Here is a 19018-nt window from a genome sequence, read left to right on the forward strand (position 1 = left end):
TGGGTCTGTGCTGCTCCTCTTGAGGCCACTCAGGTGTAAGACTCCTTGTCTGGGGATGGGCACTGTTACCCGGCTCTAAAGGAATCCTGTGTGTGTGGGAGCCGGCATCCTCTCCCTCATCCCATGGGATATGTCTGCTGTCCTCCACTCGCTGTATTCCCTCTCCTGCGGTGCAAGCCACTTGCATTTTTGGGGTGTTCACCACGAGGTGAATGGCTGGTTCCACTGTGGAGTGGGAAGGTGTCAGGTTCTGCAAGCCCAGCGGGATGTCCCTGGCAGTAGTGCAGCCATCATCACATCCATGGGATCTGCTGGAGCTGCTTGGAACCACCGAGCAGACAAAATGCCTCCTCTCACCCTCACCTGGATAATACGTGTCTGCCTGATTCCCATGCCTGGGCTGGTGTGTCAGCTCTCCAGGGGATACAGTCAGGGAGCAAGCGTGCTGCAGGCTGCCCAGGGCAGTGCTGGTGGAGTCACCGTCCTTGGAAGTGCTCAAAAATGAGTGGATGTGGTGCTCTGCAGTTTAGTGGGCATGGTGGTCCTTGGCTGGAAGTCAGACTTGACGACCTTGGAGGTTGTTTCCAACCCTAAGGATTCCCTGTGGCAGAGAGTCTGCCTTTGGAGGTGCCTGTGGGGGTGGGCGCTGCCAGGGCTGGGGGCTGCCACGCTGACGTTGCCCAGCTCTCGGTTCAGCCTCTTCCCAGGTGTCCAACCCTCCTCCTAAAAGGAGCTCCCCAAAGCCCCAGTGCCCGTGGTCAGTGCTGGCTACGTGGCTTGTTTGGTTTAAGTGCCATCCTGCCCAGCTCTCTGGGGTTTGGTGGAGTGGGGTGAGGTGGCACTGACCTTCCCCCAGGACTGGTGCAGCCCAATCCCCTTGTCCTGTGCTCAGCATCCCTGGTCCAGGGTCCTACCATCAACCATCTATCCTTAACAAATCGCTTTTTTAGGAAGGAATCCTTCCCTGTGAGGGTGGGCAGGCCCTGGCACAGGGTGCCCAGAGCAGCTGTGGCTGCCCCTGGATCCCTGGCAGTGTCCAAGGCCAGGCTGGACATTGGGGCTTGGAGCAGCCTGGGACAGTGGGATGTATCCCTGCCTGTAGCAGGGGGTAGAACAGGATGAGCTTCCAGCTCCCTCCCAACCCCAACCATTCTGAGATTTATCTGCCTCGTGCAAAAGAAAATGAGATTCAATTATTTATTGATGTATTTTTTTTCCAGGCGTTGTTTTTCCTTCACCTCCTGCTGCGGAGGTTTTGGGGTGGGGTTTTTTGTTGGTTTTTTTTTTTTCTCCCCCTTCCTTTTCAGCTGATATTGTCGGATCATTTATTTCCCCTGCTGTTTTTCTCCGTGCCCCTGAGGTGTTATTAAGCTGAAAGGCTGGGATTTGACTGAGGCACGCTTGCACCTCCCACACCCGTGCAGCTGGTGACGCACGCCAGCATCAATGGAGAGGGGATGAATAAACCCAGCTCTGCTCCCAGAAAGAAGGGGGTGGAGGAGAGAGGGAAAACTGCTCCGGGCACGCAGTTTTCAGAGCTGTTTTCCCTACAGCCAAGGGGTGCCAAAGCATCCCCATCCCTTCCCAGGTTCTCTGTCTCATGGGGCTGCTGCAAGTGTGGCTTTGGTGTCCCTCATGCCACCAGGCTCTTTCTGGAGCAGCGGACCCCAAGCCATGCCAGCCTGGTGCGGGTGGCTTGTGGCTCTCCTCCGCTTCTAGCCGGTGCTGGAAGGATGGGCAAGGGGCTTCCACGTGCTGCACAGCTCCTGGTGATGCCAGCCTGAGAGGCTGAGTTCAATAACTCATCTTTTGGCTGTGCAATGGTCCTCAGCAGCGTATCCCAGACTGGAGGGCTCCCCTTCCCTTAATGGGAAGCCAGTCTCAGGGCCCTTGAGGAGTGGAAGTGCACGATCCTGCCTGTGAAAGATGGATGTGCTTAGGCTGGACAGGGTGGAGGTGATGGTCCCACTGATATGAGGGACAGGAGGTGGGGAATGCTGATCTCCAGGATTTGTGCACCTCCTGCCTGCCCCAGAAACAGAACAGGGGACAGGGACCCACCTGGGAGCCTCCATGCTGAATAAATGGCTGAACTGGAATCAGATGCTGGGCTCCAGAGGCTTCCCATGGCACTGAGAGGATCAGGCCCTCCTCCTGCTCCTTAGAGTGTTCTCCAGCCCCAGGAGTTCCTGTTTTCTGAGGGGAAAGTAGCTGAAACACTGAATAATTAACCACTGCCACTTGGGTTTTTTCTTTTTTTCTTTTTTCTTTTAAATTGTTTTTCTGCCCTGCTCTTGCCTTCCTGCATGTGCATGATTTCCCTGTGTGACCTCGAGCTCTTCCCTGTGGTGCTGGCCCTATAAAATTATGGGCCTGGAGTGGGATGAGAGGAGATCTTTTGCTTCTGGTTCAGATCATGCAATCCACTGTTCAACAGGGCAGCACTTCCCTTCGAAAGACATCAGTCCTTGTTTCTCTCCTCAAGTTCACGGGGATCTGGGCCTAAGGAGGGATGGTGGGATCATCCTCCATCAGCCCTGGATCATGGGCAGGTGATCCAAGAGCTCTGCTGAGGAAACAGAGGGGAGAGTGTGGGATGACCCTGCCTGTAGTCCCCCAGTCAGCTCCTCAGCAGAGTGGGAACGGGCAGCATGGAGCATGGAAAGTCATCATCTCCAGGCTCGTGTCTCTGCTGGATCTCGCAGCTCCTCATTTCCTGCAGTGTTTGAGCCGGTTTCCAGCTCGTTTGCGTGTGGTTGCTGTCAGGGAAGCTTGTGGGACCACGTGCAGCGCTCTGTTATCCCTTATTGCCAGGTAAGTGATGGCTTCTCCCTGTCCTGCATCAAACCACAAACATTCTCTGGGCTCCTGCGCTCCCAGCCTTGGCCTCGATCAAACCCTCTGGCAGCGCACCTGGGGCTGGATCTCCTCTGCACTCTGTGGACACCTTCAGGTCGGGCCCTGTTTCCCAGGAGTTCCAGCACTGAAAACACGGTGCTGGCTCCAGCTGAGGCGCTGCCCTCCTTCCACACAGCATCAGTAAGGTTGGGAAAGCCCTCTAAGAACATTGTCCCCCACTAATCCGTGTCCCCAAGCGCCACATCCACGTGGCTCGCTCTGTGCCCTGACCCTTCAGCCTGAGGGTTGCTCTTTACCTTGTTCTCCCACCCTATTTCGAGGCATTCCTCTAGAGCTGGGACACCTCTAGGTGTCCATGGCTTTCTCTGTTTGCAGGAATTCTACCCCAAAGCCCAGATCTCCAAAGGAATTGTTGCACAGAGTTATCTTTGAGTGTTTCTGTTTTGCTAATCCCCTTCCCACCATGGGCCCAGTAAAGCCCAGCACCCCTGCAGCCCACCCCAGGCTGTTCTCACCACATGGGCTGCCTCAGGTGTATAACCCTGGTGATGGCATCCCACCCCATTCCCTTTGGAAAATACTGCTTTCCATCCCACTCTTGCTTGTGGCCACTTCTGTGTCTACTTCGTGCTCACACCCTCCTGCAGCTTTTGTGGCAATTCTGGGGAACTGGGCTCTCTCTGCTGCTCTTTTCTTCTGGTCCTTTAGCCCCCAGGACTTACAGGTGTGGAAAAGAGGAGCAGAACCTTCATGGACCGCTCTTTGTAGAACCACAGAATGGTTCAGGTTGGAAAAGGCTCCCGGGACCGAGTCCAACCTTTAACCTAACGCAGCGTGTTTTCACAGCCAGAACTGGTGTGCTCTTGGGGAGAAGGGCATCCTGAAGATCCATCTGGGGCCGGGATGCCTCCAGGGACCTGTGGAGACAGCCTCTGCTGGATCACCTTGTGAGAAACCCTTCAGGCAGATGGGGATTCTGACGGGGTTGGGGCAGGAACCCTCTTGTGCTGATATGGAGATGTTTTGTGGGTTCAGTTTGGCAACAAGGAGCCCAAGGAGGTTTCCCTGGATGCCTACCTGCTTTCTCCCTGCTTTTCTACTCCTGGCTGCCTGTTGGGCAGAGAGGAGGGAAGGGTCCCAGTGTCTGCTTCCTCTGCTGCTGGGCAAGCTGCTTATCCTCGAGCCCATCCTGGCTCAACCCTGGCACTTGCCTGCCTCCCCTTCCACAAAGAAGGTCACAAAAGGAAAATCCAGACCCCAAACCGACCCAAACTCCCTGAAATGAAACTCCATTTCTGGCTGCCCTCTGAAAAGGCAGCGCTTTCCTTTCCATGCAGCTCTCACAATGTGTCCCTCTTTGCTGTCTGGAGCACTAAACCCTCTCCCCCGATGTCTCGGTGGGTCCCTGCAGGTTTTAGGTACTTTGATGTGTACTTTCAGGCCCTCTCTGCCACCCCCTTGCCAAGGGTATTTTTAAATAGCCGTTCTGTTGGTCGGACATGCAAAAAGCCAAGCTCCCTCTGTTGCTGGCTGTGCCAATGCTGCCCCTGAGGCAGGGCGCGGGCAGCGGTGGGTTTGGCACTGCCCTTGGCAGGGGCAGCCCAGATGTTTGTTTCATCTCTGCTGATGGTGAGGGGCTGGGTGGGAAGGCAGGGATTGGTGTTTGTGACAGGGGGGGCAACAAAAGGAGAAAAATTGACACCATCAGGGTGTTTTGGAGGCACTACAAAGAGCGGGGAGAAACCCTCTGCCACCGACATCTTCTCAACACAGTTCAGCTTCTGCTTCCCTTGGTCTTTCCAGGGACTCCTGCCTTCTCTCCTGAGAACCACAGCAAAATTTCTAGCTGCCTGTGAAGCAGCTGCTGTCCTCACTGTGGAAGAGTGGGTTTATTTAAGGCTGCTGTTGGAACTGGGGAAGGCAACCCGGCTGGTCAGATGGAGAGAGTTTATATCGGGCTCACAGCAAAGTGCGCTTGGCTGTGACAATTTCCTGGGGATGTCGCAGGGGGGTTTTGATTGCAGCTGGAATAACCAGCTGAGAAGTGCCAGTAAGAGGCTGTGGCAACATCCCTGGCAGTGTCCAAGGCCAGGCTGGACAGGGCTTGGAGCGGCCTGGGATAGTGCAAGGTGTCCCTGCCCATGGCAGGGGGGTGGAATGAGATGGATTTTAAGGTTGCTTCCAACCCCAACCATTTCGTGATGGAAGACAGCAGCATTGTGTGATCTGGGTGTTCATAAAGGCCCCATTTCTACCACCTATTTACAAAAACCACCATTACCTGCTGGAAGGTGCTGCAGCTACCATGGACCTGATCAACCGAGCTTGTTTTAAACCATTACAGATGGTTTAACCCCACGTGGTGTCCTAAACACACCCTGAAATGTCAGCATCGCCGATGGCAGCTCCCATCTCCAGGATGTCTTCATGGCAGCCTGCTGGATGTGTTATTTTTCCAAGTGGTTTCAGGTAATAACAGGGTAGGAAGTGTTCTGCTGTCAGTGAAACATCAACACAGGCAGCTCTCAGCAGGTAGCTGGTAATAAAAGAATCAATTGCTGGCAGTTTTAACAATCTACGGATTCAGTGCCGAGCTGCTAAAACCAAAATGCTAATCCTGAACCTGATTTCCCCCCCACCCCCCATATTTTTAGATATCAGTGTATCTCGCTGCAGTTTTAATTAATTTTTTTGGGGGAGGGAGTTCTCAGCAGTAAATTGAATCTTAGATCTTAGGAAATCCGTCTCTTTATTCTTAGCAGGGAGGTCCAGGTCCATTGGGACACGCACAGGTTGTGTCTATTTTCTGCTGTTTGGGCAATCTAGAAATAAATTTATTTTTTCTTTTTTTGAGGTCACAAGTATTTGTGGCCAGAAGCTCTGGTAAAGAACAGCCAGGGCTGGTGGCTACGGGTTAAACAGCTCAGCTGAGCGGGGAGGACAACGCTGCCGTGTGAATCCCCTGATTTATCCCTCTGTTCTTCCCGACTTCCAGAGCGGTGCTGGCCGCACAGGGGACTCCTGTGGCCAAGGCTGCCGTGCAGGCTGCCTGAGGAAGGAGCTGAGCAGCCCTCAGCCCTCTCCTATAATTAACTTGTGAGGGAAAGGCTGTTTCTCAGCCGAGCCGGCTGGGACCGCTGAAGGAGCCTGGTTTCCTACGGAAAGCGGGGAACTGTCAAGGAATAACCGATCACAGGAGCATCCCTCTTAAAAGAAACCAAAAAAACAAAACCAAAACCAAAACCAACCTGGAAATCAATTAACTGGGAGTGAAGTGCTGCTCTGTAGCTTTCGGCTTTTAAAGAGGTTTCTCTGCCTCGGAGCTCCTGTAGCTCTGAGGGGTGGATTATTTTCCAACCTGGCCTTGGGCACTGCCAGGGATCCAGGGGCACCCTGTGCCAGGGCCTCTCTCCCAGGGAACAATTCCTTCCCAAGATCCCATCCAGCCCTGCCCTCTGGCAGTGGGAAGCCATTGCCTGTGTCCTGTCTCTCCATCCCTCATCCCCAGGCCCTCTGCAGCTCTCTTGGAGCCCCTTCAGGCCCTGCAAAATCTCCCTGGATCCTTCCCTTCTCCAGGTGAGCACCCCCAGCTCTCCCAGCCTGTCAAGTTAAAGTCTTGCAGCTCCTTGGTTTTGTCTCAGTCCCATACAAGGGATTGATTTGATTCCTTGTCCCCAAATTCTCAAGCCCTTCTCCCTTCCAGTGTAATTTCCTGAATTCCCACAGGCACTCAGCTGCAGCCACTCTGTGAGGAAATTCTGATTTGAATTAAATTTGGCTTGCTATCTTGCTGAGGATAGAAAGGAGCGATTCTCTCAAGGGTGGATAGCTTTACTTTTAATTTCTGGGATCCTGTGGTTTGTAGAGCAGCATCTCATCCTGTGGGCAGGGATCACAGGGCTCCCTGATAACAGCAATCATCCCATCAGAGCAAAAGGGCTTGGTTTTGGTGTTAGTGCAATGCTATCACCTTTCCATCACCAAGAAATACAGTCCTGTGATTGCTAGCAGAGCCTTCTGGTTGGCAATAACTCAGCTGAGTGCAAACAAATCTCCATAATGCTCCCCAACACGAGGAGTCAGCTCCTTAAGCAGAGCCCAAGGCGCAGCGGTAGATCACCAAAATGTATTGCAGGTATTAGAGCAGCTTCTCACAGGACTCAAACGATCTCCTGGGGCTATTTGGCTCTCTTCAGTTCTTGAGGGAAGTGTTCCCCTAGCTGAGATAATTCCAGCTCTCTGGTCATTGCAGACAAGTGAAGGAATTGCGTTGTGTGGTAAAACATGGAAGGAAAATAATCCAGCCCCTGTGGGAACTTCATACTCGAAGGGGAGAGAGTCTGATCTCGCTCCAGGAAGCTGTGATGCCCCAAAAAGACACAGGTTTTTAAACAGTGCCTGTCCTCTGGAACAGGCTTTTTAGCAAAATCTCTCTTTTGGGCTGAGACTGGTCTGGGGTGGTTGGGCAGGGCTCTGTGTTCCACTCCTGGAGCAGAGACAGAGCCTCCCTGAGCTCAGCCCCAGGGAGTCCCTGAGCCTGCTTCTCCCAAACCCAGGAGCCCTCTTTTGCTAAAAGTTCCTCCAGTGCTGGCTGTGATGGCCTTGTCAGAGCACCTCTCCAGCCTGAGACGAGCTGTTTCAGCCTTGCACTTCAGGGCAGGTTTTTCCAAGCTTCCAGTGAGATCTGGGCCTCTTCCCCCGAGAGCTGCTTTCCCAGACGTGCTTTCTGCACTCTCCCAGCCGTGGGCTTGGCAAGGTGCTCTGCTGGTTTTCTGCTCTGCGCATCTCCGAGTGCTGACACGAGCTCTCCCTCTCTCCCTTCAGGTCCCTGTGCAGCCAGGGACTCTGGTTTTGGTCCCCTCTTCCTTGAGCCATGGGCAAGGACCAAACCTCTGATCCCAAGGCACCTCAGAGCCCCCAGTGAAAAAGACTGGAAATGTTTTTGGAAATCCAGGAAAACCAGAACAACTAATCCAGGTGTCGACCCTTTCACAGGACCACCATGGTTTGGTGAGGCAAAACCTCCCTTTATGGGGATGATGCTGATTCTCCAGGGCTGTGTCCCTGTCCATCTGTGTGCCCTCCTTTTTAAAATGTAAAATTTGGGAAGAGGAATAGCTTAGGGTGACTGCTTACAAGTTCAATTATTTCATCTTTAATTTCCTTTACAAGGCACAAATGACTTTGTCAATGAGAAGTAATTGATTCCAGTGACTTTATTGTTTGTTTTATCCGTCTAAACTCTTTCCCAGACACTTTAACACACAAGGTTCTCTCCCTGACTGTCCTCCAGCAAGGAAGTCATGGGGAAAAAAAAAAAATCCCCTTGCTCCAAACTGTCCTTTTCCCTACCCTAGCAGCATGCCTTGGAAGTTACATCCATGCCTAAATGGCAGGGTTGGATGGGATATTGGGAAGGAATTGTTCCCTGGGAGGATGGGGAGGCTGTGGCTGCCCCTGGATCCCTGCCAGTGCCCAAAGCCAGGCTGGACAGGGCTTGGAGCAGCCTGGGATAGTGGAAGGCGTCCCTGCCCATAGCAGGGGGTGGCACCGGATGATTTTAGGGTCCCTTCCAGCCCAAACCATTCCATAATTCTGTGAATTCCTTGTGCTCTGTCCATTCCTTTGCTCGCTGCTTGGGAGTGAACTGAGGGTTGCTTTGGATTCTCTCTTTCTTTGGGAATACTGAGGGAGGGGCTGAGGTGAACTCAGCCTGGTTTTGTGTTCCTGCACCTGGGACTCTCTTTTATTGCCATGTCCCACAGTCCTTTGCAGTTTTTTTCTAATTCTCACCAATTTCTGCTGCTTTAAGTCATTATTTTTTTTCTTCTGCAAATTGCTCCAATACCCCTTTTCCTGATCCTTTAGGCTCTGAGAACAGCACATGCCACAGCCCAAACTGCTCAGGGATTCCACTGGGATTCCCTCTGCCATGAAAAATCACCATTTATTCCTACCTGTCCCTTTCTGTTTCCTACTGGTTTGGAATTCACCTGAGAACCTTTCTTCTAATCCCAGGGGAGATTAATTTCCAAGGTGCCCCCAGTGAGGGAGCTTTTGAGAAACCAGAGTACATAGTATCAAGTAAATTGCCCCCATTCTGCACGCATTGGTGGCCACAAGGGATTCCCCAGGAGCCACGATTCCAGCTACCAAAAGAATGGTTTCCTTCCATCCCAGTTTTCTAATTATCTGTAATGTTGTTGTACAGCCTCAGTGTTGAACTCAGTGATAAGTAGCTCAATTCATTCTTCTTTGGATTTTTTTTTTGTGTGGTTTTTTTTTTTTTAATTTGTTTTTGTTGTTGGTTTTATTTAATTTTATTTTTTAAACTGGACACTTCCCTCCTTCTGCAGCTGACAGCCCCAGAGCTGATGCCTCCTTGTTCCTGGGTCATCCCTCGTTTGCCCTGGTGAGGGAAAAGGTAACACCTGGATGTGAAATTGTGTTTTCTGCAATACTGAGGGAGAATATGTGGGCTACGAATGCTTAAGGTTTACGGGAATCACACAAAACAAGTGCTGGAGACACTTCAAGGTCTCTCAGATGTTTTGGTGTGAGGTGCAGAGGACGAGGACCACGTACACCTGTCCCTCCCTGTGTGTCTGATGCTGCCAAACAATCCTTGATTTTAGGGCTACCTTTGCAGGAAAGCTGGTGCCACCGTAACCAAAGCTGGCTCTGCAGGCCCCAGGAGCTGCACGGAGGTGTTGTCCCAGGATCCCTCCTGCTCCTCTCCCAGCACGAATGGATTTTCAGAGTACACTCCAGCCTGGCTCTGCAAATTCACGTGAAACAGCCCTGTTTAGAGGTGATTTTTTCCCGAGGCAGTGCAGGAATGCTGTTAAGGTTGCTGAGCTATCTCAGCTTGAGGAGCTGAGCTCTCCTTCAGCCTGCAGCGGGCAGCCTGCCAGGCATTTTTCTTATAAATATTTTCAGCATTTCTTTGAAGCCACATATTTTGGGGGGGGGGTTTCCACGCCCCTCTCCTCATTCCCATTGTGTCCCCCCCCCCCATCTTTTATTTTTCCCCCATGGAGGACATCTTATGGTCTCAGGAGAGATCCCACCGAGGGCTAGAGCCCAGCGTGGAATTCCTGCAGTCCTGAACCACTCTCTCAGTGTTCCCAGGGCTGGATTCAATTGACAAGAGGCTCTGCAGCCAACCCCCTTGGACTGCACATGTGTTTATTTAAATGTCAGTGGCCCACACAAGCTGAATACCTATTAGCTGCAGCATGCCGCAAATCCAAAGCAGAGCTCCAGTTCATATTTATTGTTCAAAGTACAGATCCCTTTATTGTTGTCATTTCAGTCCCCTCGTATTTATGGAATTATTCAGGCAGCTCTGAGAAGTTAACTAGCACTTTGCAGCATTCCTTTACTGCCAGGGTATAATATCTGTCTGTAATAAATATATAGGTAAGGGATTTCAGAAACAAAACAAAACAGCAACAACATACTGCATGTGAAAACTTTACTAAGCAAATAAAACACTCCCTGCCAGAGAGGCAGAAAAAACAACAGCAAGCTGGTACCATCTGAAGCCAGTTAATGCGCAGGGGATGGGTAATTCCACTCCATTCTTTTAACTCTGTTGTTTTCTGTCAGTCTCCAGGGTTTCTGTACCCCACTCGCTGCAAAACACCCAGGCAGGCTGGAAATAAATTGCTGAGGGTTGTAACGAGAGGTTTTTTAAGGGCTGGTGGGAGCTGAGGGTTCTGCAACTCCCTGACAGGAGGGGGCAGCCAGGTGGGGGTCGGGCTCTGTTCCCAGGGAACAGGGACAGGAGGAGAGGGAACGGCCCCAAGTTGTGCCAGGGGAGGTTTAGACTGGATTTAAGGGAATATTCCTTCATGGGAAGGGTCGCAAAGAGTCGGCACAGGCTGCCCAAGGCAGTGGTGGAGTCACCAGTCTTGGAAGTGTTCAGCAACTGCGTGGATGTGGTTTGGTGGAGAACGTGGTGGTGGTGCTGGGTTGGCAGCTGGACTCAGCAATCCCAAACGTCTTTTACAACATAAATTATTCTTTTGTGACCTGAAGGCAGCCAGGCTGGGTGTAAGTGTGGCCCTTCTGGCGCTGGGATTTCTGGGCATGAGTAACATTGGAAATGCCACTACCTGGTATGAGCAAAGCAGCAGTGACAGGGAGGGTTTGTTTTTGCCAGCAAAGCTCCTGGTGGCCCTGGGAACGAAGGGAGCACCTGTGGCAAGCGGGGTGTTTTGGGCATGATCACCCCTCCACGACACGAGGAGCTGCAGCATCCTCATTTCTCTAGGCTTGGTTTATCTCTTCTGAAGGAGGAATGCAGACAGAAAACATCTTCTGCACTTGACAGTCTAAAAACCTGCCCCACTTCAGTTCCAACCGTTGGCTCGGTGAAGAGGCATCCAGCAAAAAAAAAAAAAAAAAAAAAAAGATGCTTTCTGCTTAAAGCAAAGCTGTCTCAAGACAGTTTTTAATTTCACTGGCAGCATTCACCTGTGATCTTTCTGAGTTTGGAATGAGGAGAATGCTCGCATTTGATTTGAGAGAATAACAGTTTAATTAAAGGGGAAGAAAAAAACAAAAAGAGAGAACTTTGTGTTTGGCTGGGGCTGTTCTGCTGACGTGAATGTGAGTTACTCCAAGCGGGACTTTGGGCTCAAGTCCAGGAGAGCAAAAATGCTCCTTCAAACCCAACTGTCAGGCTGCTGTTCTGCAGCGGGGGCTGTCCCGCTGGCTCATTAAAGCCCACGGAAGATGGGATGCCTCGGGAGCAGGGATGGTTTCTCTGCTGGTTTGAATCCCGTCCAGGCTGGCAGCGAGGGGAAGCTGCGAAGCTCCCGTGTTCCCTGGTGGCCTGGTGCCCGTTCCGGGAGCTCAGGTGTGTGCATCCCAGAAACCAGCACTTCACCTGGCCGTCACACGATTCCGAGAGCTGCAGGTACGTATCCTGCCAAGGGTGTGACCTCACGCTCCGTACAGCTGCATGCTGAAGACTAAGGATGCCTTTGGAGAGGTTTCCAGGTCCGACTTTTTAGGAGAAACCTCAGGAGAGGTTTTTGGAGTGTGACTTCAGAGATGGATTCGTAGACAGTCAGTAACTGAGGCACCCCAAACTGATGGATGCTCTAGGAATTCAGCTTGGGAATATGTAAGAGATCTGCAGAGAACTTTCATGTTGGCACAGGAGTCCACCTTCCAAAATCCTCAGTCCTGTGGCAAGATCCCTGTGGCCAAGCATGGGAGAATGTATCACTGCAGATCCCTGCCACATCCAAACTAGATTCTGGTATCTGTGTTGGACACAGCTCCTTCCTCTGGTCTGGTAATTGCAGTTCCATGAGTTTTCCAACCTTGGGAATCCTTCTTCTGTCATGTGAAGGCTACCCAGCTCCATTTTATTTTTGGCTGGCTGCAGAGCACCAGCATCCGAGCCAAAACTCGATGGTAAATCTGTGACAGTCTCTATCAGGAAAAAGGATAATGATGGCACCCAGGAGTTTTATCAGCCACAGCTGTTGCACTGTTTGCTGGAGAAACTATTCTTTGAAATATATGACCAAAATAAAGAGCTGAGCATCTGTAGCACTGTGGATAATTTAACAAGTAAACTCCCATGAAAGAGCTGTCTGGGTTTACCGAAAGCAAGGTGATAAAAAGTGTTCTTGTGCCAGAGATGAGACAGGAGACAAGCTGGGAGTGTTCACCTTGGAGAAGGAAGAATGCTCTGGAGAGAACTTAGAGCCCATTTTAGTGTCTAAAGGGGCTCCAAGAGAGCGGGAGAGGGACTTTGGACAAAAGATGGAGGGACAGGACACAGGGAATGGCTTCCACTGAAGTAGGATAGGTTTGGATTAGACATGAGGAAGGAATCGTTCCCTGGGAGGGTGGGCAGGCGCTGGCACAGGGTGCCCAGAGCAGCTGGGGCTGCCCCTGGATCCCTGGCAGTGTCCCAGGCCAGGCTGGACATTGGGGCTTGGAGCAGCCTGGGATAGTGGGAGGTGTCCCTGCCCGTGGCAGGGGGTGGCACTGGATGGGCTTTAAGGTCTCTTCCAACCCAAACCATTTTGGGATTTACGATTCCCTTGACCAGAGAAGCAGGGGAAAAAAGCCCCAACACCTTCTGTCTCCCCAGTTCCACAGAAGCACATCCCAGTTTTGGAGCACTACACTTCCCACCACATGATCGCTGCTCCTTGGGCTCTGGGTATGAGCAGAACACCTCCTGCCCCTCGTCCCGATCCAAGACAAAGGCTCTGCTGATAACCGAGTCTTTAATGTGCAGCAGGCCACCCGATAAGAAGCTCCTGATAAGGATGAATCAAGGTCCATGTGCCTCATCTCCTCGGATCATAGTGTGAACATCCTAAACCAATCCCAGTGCAATGATGCACACACATCCCCTTGGATCTAGTCCAGGCTTCCATGGGTTTTCTGTGATCTGCTGTGTTTCAGAATGGGAAGTCTGCCTTTTTTCTTCCTTTTTTCCCTTGTGGAACCTCCTGGTCTTTCGCAGACCCGATCTTGCCTAGTGATCCTGGAGGAGGGAAGTAGCTCTCCTTTCTGCCCGTGTTTTACAGTCACACACACAGACATTTCCAGGGCTGCAGAGGTTTTGACTCCCCTGACCTCTCATCCCAATACATTCTAAACTTTATTTTTGTCAGTAGTGGGCCAGCACTCACTTCTTACATTTCTATTAAACAACGTATCTGCAAATGAGGGCCGGATTCCAGAGTCCCACCCAGCTCCTTGACAGGGTCTGAGTGCAACCCTTCAATGGCTTTTCAGACATTCCTCTCATGATTTCGATGCCACTGCTGCTATTCCGGACACTTCTGCTGGCACATCCTGCTCTACTGTGATGCTTTTTAAGAACTCGGTGAAGGTGCTCGTAAGGAACGTGAGTTTTCAAGATACCACATTTAAGGAGCTTGCATTAGGAAAAAACTCCTTGCTCCTTGATGAGCAGACAGAGAAAATTTGAGGTATTTTAGTGCTTTCTAGTGGATTCCAGTCCAAAGCTGGCTAATTTTGGTTTTGCCATAGGAAAGGGAAAACAGGTCGGCTGAGGTTTTGCCAAATGCAAAGCACAGGTGCCTTTTAATAGATATTGGTATTCAGGAAATGCTGTGACCCACATGAAATGAGATTAAACAGCCCTCAGAGCAACAGAACAGAGGGGAGAAAAACTGGGAAATTGAAAGGTCTGTGCAATTCTGTCCCCACACATCATCTATCAGTGCAACTTCAGTCTCAAGTGCTCAAAACCGTGAGGTCATCTTGGTACCTTATCACGAAGGCAGCAATTCAGTGCTCTCCAGAGCTTGGCTTCTGGACTGCCGAGCTCTAAACCACCTTGGTGCTCTGCTGCTGGCCCCCTCGAAACCTAAGCTCAGATCATGGGAAGATGATTTAGAAGGAAATTCTTTGTATAAGGGTGGGCAGGCCCTGGCACAGGGTGCCCAGAGCAGCTGTGGCTGCCCTGGATCCCTGGCAGTGCCCAAGGCCAGGTTGGACAGGGCTCGGAGCAGCCTGGGACAGTGGGAGGTGTCCCCATGGCAGGGGGGTGGGACTGGCTGAGCCTTAGGGTCCCTTCCAACCCAAACCATTCCATGATTCTGTGCTGATACTCCAGAACCCAAACATTCCTCAACCCTCTGTGTATCAGCTAAGCACGTTAACATCCTGCCTGCTCTGTCCTCTCGTGCACCCTGCCCACCCCGCTGCTCAGTGCTCCGTCTCTGCAGCAGGAGGGACACTGTCCTGCTCCACCATGGCCACGGTCCCTCGGGAGGAGGAACCTGTCAGGCAGAAGAGGGATCTTGGCGGGCTTGGGTCCCCCGTTCCGTGGTTGCGTGCTCTGAGCTTGAACGCGCTGCAAGGCCTGGGCATCTCCACAAACAGTGCAGGGACTCTAATTCGGCTCCTGAATAGGAGAGTGGGTGGTGGGTCCCTGGTGGAGGGCAGAACCTCCCCACCCGCAGGCCTTGGTGACAAGCTGTACTGAAGGCTTGCTCCCGTGCCCAGCGCTCCCTGCCTCCGGAACACCCCGAATCCAGGCTGCTCCCTGTGCTGGCCATTGTGGAGCCCATCCTGCCACATCCTGACCGTGCTTGCACGCTCTCCCAGAGAGCCCTGGGCTCCCTTCCGGGGGCTGCCATTGTCGGCTCGGCTTTTTATTCCAGCTTTGGCCCAAAGTAGATTGGACCCGAGACAGGAAAGACTCCAAGCACAAGCTCTGCCAGCTGCTCCTCGTCTGCAAAATCTAAAAGTTGCTGCTCCTTGAAACCAGGCATTTTTATTTGCATGAGAAAGCTGGAGCTGAGTGTAAGATAGTCTGTGATCTGATTTTAAAAGAAAAGGATAAAAATAAGTCTAATTGTGTTCTCGTTCTGCCTCAATTTAGCTGCTGGCCGTTCTCCTTTGTGCTCCCCGCATTTCTGGAGAGCTGGTTGACACTTATTTAGGTTGGCACAAACTAAATATAACCAAGTGTGTGTGAAAGAGCACGGACTGGGTCACAGCTTCCAGAGCAGCAGAAAGAAGCATTTTGCCTTAAAATACGAAAATCCAGCTCTTCCGAGACAGCTCAATGAAACACACACAACCTGAACAAAAAGTAAGCGTTCCATTCAACTCCTGAATGCTGCTGAAATTTTTTTTTTGAATTTTTTTTTTTTTTGCCAGCTTTTACAGTCCACAGCCTTCTCATTCAATCTTGAATAATAGCTTTGAATCGAGCTGTAAAAGCTTCCGAAGTTTGAAGTCTTTTGACAAGTTAATTTAGCTGTATGGTAAAAAGTTTTTCCCCCAGATAGAATAAAGCCATCATCTCATGAATGTAGTAGTCAGCCAAGGGAAAGAAAACACCATTAGGATTAGAAATGATGGGCTTTCTGGAGATAGTTTGTGGTTTAGTGTAATCTACTATCAATATTTCAGTAGAAAAATATCCTACTCGTCATTCAGCTGCAAGTCAGTATCTTCATGTAAAACCAACACCCAGGGGCCAGGCTGCAAATATTTTCATTTCTAGCTTGTTTTTTTTTTTGGTCACGTTTTTCTTACACTTATGTAGATTTTAATTGGTTTTCACCCTGGATGATGTCTTTTTTGGTTGCTTTTTTTTTTTTTCTGGGTGAAAGAGACAGAATAGAAAAATGGATCAATATTTCCTCTAAGGTTCCCACTACAGAGAGACACACCCCACATTATTCTCCCAGCAGCTGCCATGGATGAAAATAAATATAATAAATTGATACCCATTTCCCTTGTTTTTACCATTAAGAATCAGAAAATGAGCACTGATAAACGAAGTGTATCCAACAGTTACCCTAGCCTTGACTTCACAAAGATTCCGTATTTATTTTAGACTTACTTCTGCTTTTTATCTAAATTTAAGCCTTAAGCGTGCTACTAAAATTGACTGAACCAAAAAAACAGTTGAGGGGGGAAAAGAGATTTCTGTCATACTCTTAATTCTTCAGTGTAATTTAGAGGGATGATGACACGGTAAGAACTTTTGGGCAGTGGTTTGTAATGGCCCCAGAATAATTTTTCTCTCTGCAGTAGGAATCCTTGTGGATCCCTTCCAAGTCAGGATGTTCCATAACACAGTCGAGAGCATAGCTGCTAAACAAATAGGAAGTTTATACAAATCCAGAAAAATATTAAAAACAAACTTCAGCAAGGAGTTTTATTTTAAAAGCGCATTGCAAAATGACCGCCATAACAACCCAGTGTATCTCCATCAGCAAAAGTAAAGTGTAAATATGGAGAAGAAAGCAAACTTTACATTGTGACCTTCATTTTGAACTTCACTTGCTCTTTTTTTCCCCCCAAGTGGGGGACAGGGACTTGCTTTTGCCCAAAACAACAGCAAGAACTTGTTTCTGAGAGTCTGGCTCGTAGTGCTTCAGGATTCCAGCTCTTCAGGCCCTGAGTGCTGCAGACTTGATGAAGTGTCGGGTGTGCAGCCAAGCTGGGGAACGGCTCCTGCAGCCAAACACAGGCGTGGGGGGCTCAGGAGTGGAGGAGAACCCCCTCGTTCTGCCTCACAGCTCGCTCTGAGCCACACAGGGCTGCAGCAGGGTAAGGAAGAGGTGTGTATCTCTGAAAGAGTTGTGCAAGGAGAGGAGGAGGAGATCCAGCTGAAGCAAAATTCACCAGGATTAAAAAAAACCCCCAGTAACAACAGAACAAAACTCCACAACAAAAGGTATGTTGGGGCAGAACACAGGAGAGGGGCGATGTAAATGTAACACTGCCTGTCCCATCAGAGCTGCGTTGTGAGTTCGGGGGGCTTGATGGGGTTTTTACTCCAAAAAGGAGTAAAGCAGTGTGCTGTGGGAAAGATGGAGAACAGGGAATGGGAGGTTAAGCACAGAAGGGTGATGGGCGGGGCAGGAAAACCAAGGGAGGTCAGCGATGGCGTTTGAATGATCAGGAGGAAGAAGAGGAAGCCATCACCAGGCTGGAAATTGTGTCTAGGCTTGACTTTCTCCACAGAACCAAGTGGCACCGGCACTTCTTTGGTGTCTAGGCTCCAGAGGAAGTTCCTGCTGGCTCTCTTCCTAACTTTATCCTCCTTTTTTTTTAGGCTGTGGAGTGGCAGGATTGGAGTGGAAAGCTGAAGCACCCTATTTTACTTTCACCAGCTCCCTGTGACTAGTGAGGGAAATTAGCTGGAGTGTTGTGATGGCTGTTTCCTGCTTGAGAACAGAAAAAATGGAATCATTCCTGACAAACAAGGAGTTCAGCTAAAGATGAGGTGGAGGTAGGCGGGAAGTTCTGTAATTGCTTTTTATTTAAATCTTTATGAATTAGCTCTGCCAGGGTTGGATTTTTTTTTAGATTTTTATTTTCTGCTTCAACTGGCTTCTGAGTAAGTTCTTCAGCTACAATTACAGTAAAAACAGACTATATACAGCTATAGCCAATATGTTGGGTTTAACTTGTAGCAAGGAGCCTTTCCCTCGTGAATCTCTGAGGTCTAATTCACACGAGCAACGACAAAGGTTTAGTTTTCTGCCATTACGCACAGGTTAGCCTAGACTGGGTATTAACAGAGACATGTACTCACACCCACAGCCACAGGTACGGCATCAATCAAAACCTGAAGGTAAAACTCACACTCCATGGCAACTTTCAGGGCACAGCTTGCTCCTCTCGTTTCCTGTTTCCAAACTGCTCCAGCAGTGCAGAGAGGGAAGGCAGCTGGTGTGGCCAGGAGAGTGCTCTGCACCACAGCCCCCAGCTCGGCTGGGGACACAGGTGGGGCACACCTACAACCTACAGTGACCACCGGGGCAAAAATACTGGTTGTAAGCCATGTTTAAAGGGTTTGGGACCAAATCACCCCCCAGCTGCAGCAGAAATGGGGACCACAAGGGAGGGCAGATGCTCACCTGGCTGCTGCAGGCGTGTCCTATGCCAACTTCCAGCAGCAGAGCTGTTGCTGTGGCAAATATTACCTTGCCTTGGTAACCTTCTAACCCCGAAGCCCTTCCACCCACAGGTCTCCTGACACTCAAAAATAATTTGGGAGGTTATTTATACACATATTCCCCCATCCCTCCGAGCACACAAGCTGGCCCCGAATAAAGAGGGCAGAACAACCACGCGAGGAAACCCAAAACCTCACCAGCCAAAGAACAACAAACAAGCCCACGAGCCCAAAGAAGCTGAAAATGAAACAGAAAGGGCTTCAGCTTTAGGCAGAAGTGGCGTTCTTAGTGCCAGTGGTGCTCTCAGGTGTGTATTCCAGGGAAAATAGCCCCAAACTCCCGGCCTGCTCCAGGGCAAGCCATGCTGCTCGTGTGCTCGAGCCTAGACCTGTCAAAGTGTAATGGTGGGAAGCTGGCGGGAATAAATTGTTATCTTAAAATTAAAGTAAGATGGAAAGCTGAAGTTAACGGGATGTTTTTGCTGACGGGACTGTCAGAGTCCACCCCCTGCCACGGGCAGGGACACCTTCCACTATTCCAGGTTGCTCCAAGCCCCAGTGTCCAACCTGGCCTTGGACACTGCCAGGGATGGAGAAATTATTGATGGATCATCCTTGTCCAACCCCCGTCCCTGCACAGACAGCCCACCAATCCCACCCTGGGCATCCCTGAGAGCGGTGTCCAAGCGCTCCTGGAGCTCTGGCAGCCTCGGGGCCGTGCCCATT

General features: G+C 50.6%; 1 long non-coding RNA gene across 2 annotated transcripts; it reads left to right on the top strand.

Moving 5' to 3' along the window:
- Positions 1-1816: 1816 nt before the first annotated feature.
- Positions 1817-18756, top strand: LOC121668034. Of its 2 annotated transcripts, XR_006017230.1 has the most exons (3): positions 1817-2814; positions 17447-17623; positions 18365-18756. It is a non-coding gene; the product is annotated as an uncharacterized LOC121668034 (long non-coding RNA). The 2 variants fall into 2 exon arrangements; XR_006017229.1 differs by lacking the exon at positions 1817-2814 and having other exon boundaries at positions 12925-17623.
- Positions 18757-19018: the final 262 nt, after the last annotated feature.

Source organism: Corvus kubaryi, unplaced genomic scaffold (genome assembly GCF_017639235.1).
Source record: "Corvus kubaryi isolate FWS band 111438036 unplaced genomic scaffold, C.kubaryi_AGA036_p1.0 37383, whole genome shotgun sequence".
NCBI lineage: Eukaryota > Metazoa > Chordata > Aves > Passeriformes > Corvidae > Corvus > Corvus kubaryi.